The sequence below is a fragment of the Clinocottus analis genome, unplaced genomic scaffold (genome assembly GCF_023055335.1).
Source record: "Clinocottus analis isolate CAN_PGR_092001 unplaced genomic scaffold, fCliAna1.0.p SCAF_14, whole genome shotgun sequence".
Classification (NCBI taxonomy): Eukaryota; Metazoa; Chordata; class Actinopteri; order Perciformes; family Cottidae; genus Clinocottus; species Clinocottus analis.
This window is the reverse complement of record NW_027175865.1, coordinates 11,982,517-11,987,736: the sequence shown is the minus strand read 5'-3', so window position 1 is coordinate 11,987,736 and position 5,220 is coordinate 11,982,517.

The window sequence follows — 5,220 nt, the reverse complement described above, 5'->3', positions numbered from 1 at the left end:
TCATGATACATAATTGGGAGCTTAACATTGATTGATTTATCAGGAAAAGCTCACTCATAATTGTGGCTCTCATCTTGCATCTCTAATATAAAAAATCTTCTACATATTCCTTCATATTATAAGGAAAATGCCACGTAAGCTTAATGCTTTTTTAAGTGTTGCTGAAGTGCAAAGGTTAAGAATGATTGTCAGAACCTTTAGGTGGGTGCAGAGTAAAGACAGAGAGCTTTAGAAAAGATATCAATCAAAGTAAATGTAAGTACAGTTTACCTTAAGCTAGCCTGATAAGTTGCACATGACTGTTAAGGTAACAACACAGTAAACCCACTTAAAAGCTCGACAAGTAACCCCGACCTTGATACCCCTCTTTTTTCTTGGCTGTTTGAAAATATCAATTTGGAAAATAACGCGTTTGCACAGGCAATTAACTCCAGCTAATGATAATGAATTAGTGATCACTCCAGTTGCACAACAAATACAATTGTCCCAGTTTGACTTCTGGGTAAGTGTTTCATATCTTTGTTTAGAGAGAAATCATCAAGTTCCCCTCATTTGATTTACATGTGACTTTACTTTTTCATTCAACAACCAACCTTTTTATTTTTCGGTCAGTATGTTTGGCTGGGAATAGTGTCATATTTCATACCAGTATTTCCCTCCCCATCTGTCGGGCCCTGCCAGTGCCAGCAGGAACATACAGACGGATCTGGGTTGAACCCGGAAGTAAAGAAGTATTTCACTATGAACTCTGCAATAACACTGACACGTAGATGCTGTTTCATCCTTCTGTATCTGTACCAAACTGAGACTTTGGTAAAATCCACAACTACTGATTAAGACAAACTTCTGTAACTTCACTGCGAGTATACATGTGTTTGATGATGGAAGCGTAGTTGTTAGTTAAAGAATACAATGTTCTGTCCAAACTAATTGGCATTTTGTCTGGTCACAGTGAATTGAGATGCATGGTGTGTGTGTGGGTGTTTGTGCGTGTGTGTGTGTGTGTGTGTGTGATGACCTGGCCTGATCTCCAACTTGCCTTATAATAAAAAGGTGTCTGCTTTCACGTAAAAAACTCTGCGACCCCAATATCCTTCAAACTTGTTGTACTGGAAACATCTCTCTCTCTCTCTCTCTCTCTCTCTCTCTCTCTCTCTGTCTCTCTCTCTCTCTCTCTCTCTCTCTCATAAGCGATCACAAAGGATATTACACTATCCTGCTTGATCGATCAACTTCCCACGGGGGCATTTACCTTTCCGATCTCAATCATGCAGCTAATATACTCCCTTTCTTCTTGCTCAATTTCACTGGAGTGATGATGCTACAAGAATGCAGGCGACTCGTGGCGGAGCGTGTGGGCCATGTGACACATTATATGACTAATTACCATAAAAGAGATGGCTCCACTGCAATTTCCACGATGACAATACACAATGTTTTGATGTGGAGGCGGGAGAGAAAGAGGGAGAGTAGAGGGTAATGGTTATTCTGTCTGTCATCGATGAGGAGGGAGGCTCAGGCTGGGATTTACTGTAAAGAAGAAGAACAAAATGTAATTGTTGCTTTTCAGTTATTGGCTGTTTGAGTGAACGAACAAACTGCGGCACGCACACAAATCTCCGGGTGTAGAACCTGCCTGATGATCGTGCTCATATCCCTCCGTCTCAAGAGACACTACATTGAGATGGAAAATAGAAAGCGAGGGGGAGAGAAGGAGAAAAGGGGCAGAAGAGAGTCTCGGTAAGGAGCCCGTAAGGTCAGGCAGCCAAAGGGTTTAAGGATGAAACAATGGCGAGCAGCGAAGCACATGTCCCAGCTTTTTCACCCGCCGGCTGCCTGTTTGGCGGTCTCCTCCCATCATCTTCCTCCCAGGAGGAAAGGGAAAAAGAAGAAAAACACTTGTAAGTGAAATGGTGTGAGAAAGAAAGGCTTAGAGCAGTGACAACATTCACAAGGGAAATGGCATTTCTCTGGAGGAGGCGGCGGCCTCTCTCCTTCATTTGATGAGATGGAGGAGCGAGTTAAAGAAAGTGTGAAAGAGGTGACTATACGGGGGATGGAGTAGGTCAAAGGGAAGATGGTGAGGGCAGAGAGCTTGGTGGCAAATGGCAGGGGCTTATTTCAATCTCCCTGGATTTCGACGTCCTACAATTTACCTCAGCTCTCGATGCACGCTGTAAAATAAGCCTGGTATCATTCCTCTGAGCTTGAAATACAGTGCTTTGCAACATTTAATGGGAATAATGAGGTAGCTGAGAATAATGACCAGAATATATATTAAACCTTGTAATTGAGCCTTAAGCTTCAGCCTTGTCAACATGGTTAATTATCTAGAGGGAAAAGCAGTACCCAACAAAGTCAGTCGTTTAAAGTCGCCCCAAGCAAACTCAGACCAAGCCTCTAAAAATATGTGACAGACTATCGCTCATACGGTGATATTAGTAGTTCGAGGTGTTATGTCGCTCCTTGTTGAGAATGATGTTGAAGGTGAAACTCCATCTCAATGTTAAAACGTTCCATTTCAAAGGTGGGTTCAGAACAAATGTGGAGAGAATTTTAGCGGCGCTAAAAGGCACAAACTCAGTCAAAGGCACACAAACTCAGTCAAAGGCACACAAACTCAGTCAAAGGCACCGCTTTGTAAGTTAAAAATCTGCCTACATAAATGTTTTCTGGGGGGGATTCTGGCAGAAAAAAGGGCGAAGGAACCCGTCACACAAATTCAAAATCACGGCCAGCGTTGACCGCAACACGCCTCTTCATTTATTCCTCTTATGCCTGTTTACAACCAGTTCGAAACTGATCCTGATGCATTATTGATTATCACCATTAAAGCCCTTTTGCAATGACATGAGCATGTTTTAGGATTAGTTGCTGACAGCTTGAGGCCTTTTCTGCCATAAAAAACTTGATTCTAACCTTGACACTCCTCAGAATTTACACTGCAAAGTTATACTTTCTGCATCTGTGTGTACAAGAGGTCCGCGAGGGTCCAAGTGATGTCAATCCAGTGGCGGGTTGTGGATTTGAAAATGACCGCTCGACAGCAGCAGTCGACAACCCAAATCCGTCACCACTTCCACTTCTCTTCCTCCTTAAGCCACCGAGCGCCAAAACATACAACAAGCCGAACGTGTCTTCTCTGCTTCAGCTGGAATTATTCCAGCTCCCACTGAGCGCCGCATAACTTAGTGATTCTGTTTAGGCCTGCACTGAAGGCTTAGCAGGCCCTGACAAACCCACCACCGCGTACAGCTCATCATCAGGTTGTACACCTTACAGCTCTGTGCAATTCTCCAATAGGTTGTGACCACAGCAAGTCCGCCAGCATCCTACCTCTTGCAGCATGATACACTGAGCATGTTTGGAACGCTTCCTCTAAGCCGACAGCGTAAGCAAAAATAATATGCGTCCGTCGTACTGCTGTCCTTGCACACGTACGATTGGTCTAAAGGGCGTAATGATGTAACACCAACTCAGGCCAGTGGCTCTGATGTAATGAGTGCAAATCAAATGTGATTGAAGATAGATGAAACGCTGCTGAGAAATCATGAACATGTTTTTATCTTAAAATGGAAAGAACTACCAGTTTCAATAGATTTAAGGACATCCCATCTCCTGGTATCCCGTATGCAAGTGCCTACATTTTCGTTTAAAGCCTTCTGTCAACACAAAGGGATTTTATGGAAACAAGTATATAGCATTAAAACTTTGAAATACGAAACGCAAGCTCAAAAAGATCACTGGAATGAAATCTCCCCTTTTCTTTCCATCTACTAACTTCACAGCAATATACTGAAGAAATCCATGTGTAAATGATCTCAAATGTCACGGGCGATGTAAAATGAGACCAGTCTAGACAGAATTAGTGCTTCTGTCAAAGAGAAGATAAAGCGAGCCAGAGAGGGCGAGAAGATGTGTTGAGGAGGATAAAAAAGAAAAAAGGGGCGAGCAGAGGAGTCCCAGTCTCGTCTCATGCTGTAACGCGACTGCTGTGTTTCTCTCTGTCTTCTGTCAGTCAGCCGATTGAGCAGCAAGTCTGTGTGAGCTACCTCCTTCAAAGTCTGCTTCTTGCCCTTGGCTACTGGTGTGTACCACTCTGTGATTTGGGCTTTCTATCACCACCTCCCCCGACATACACACACACACACACACACACAGACACACACATCACTACTGTTAAGATCCATCTGGGTCCCCTGATCAAAGGAGAGTGAATCAGGGTGCTTGGAGGACATCTTTGATTACTACGGCCTGAGGCAAGCCACCTCATCTTCCATCAGCCATATCCTGCCATCATCATCATCCTCCTCCTCCTCCTCCTCCTCCACCGCTGCAATCAATAAGCTGAGGAGCTGTCACCATCCTCACGTGAACACGTGTCATGCGTATGCTCATTCCAAAAGAAGGGATGAATTAGTAAAAGGTGCTTACAGTACCGTGCACCTGTTGGTTAAGTACTGTACAGTCACATACATGCAGAGTAAAATGTACAATCATATGTACCACATATGTCAAATTTAAATTTAAATAGTCAAAAGTGTTACTTTATAAGTGGATAAAAATGATGCTAGCATGTATTTTATGTTTTATATTTGTAATTATATTTTGTTCATATAATGTGCCTGCAGGCACTGTACTTTGTACTTCTGCATTCAAGGATGATGCAATAAAAGGTCCATAGTGTGGTGTGAAAACGCCAGTATAAAGTGCCCAAATGTGTCTGATTTCACAACCGCAGTGTGGGCATACAGTCCCTGCACATCGACACATTAATGGACACTTTTACGTGGACATATAAATGTATCTATGCAACCAATACTGTGACACAGAGAGTGCAAGATACAGAAAAAAAGAGTGGTACATCCTCATTTGTCATTTATTTCTAACATATTTCAAGTCAGGGTTTTGAACAGTAATCATGGGCGCTAACTCAGTACACCACTAACATTTTCATTCAACAGACAATATTGCCGCATCTGTTCTTTCAGTTGAAATGCCATCTCATTTCCCTTCCCCTCCATGTTCCCCTCCTACTCTGTTCTCACTTTAATGCCAGCGCATCCGATTTAATGGGAGAATACCAAAAGAGCACATGAGCGCACACACAAAGGCCCATGTACAAACACACAAGCATGTTCAGATTCACAGAGGATGTGTATAATTTATCAGCAAGCATGTTTTCTTCAACAAGGTTAACAATCTAATCTAAAAATCTGT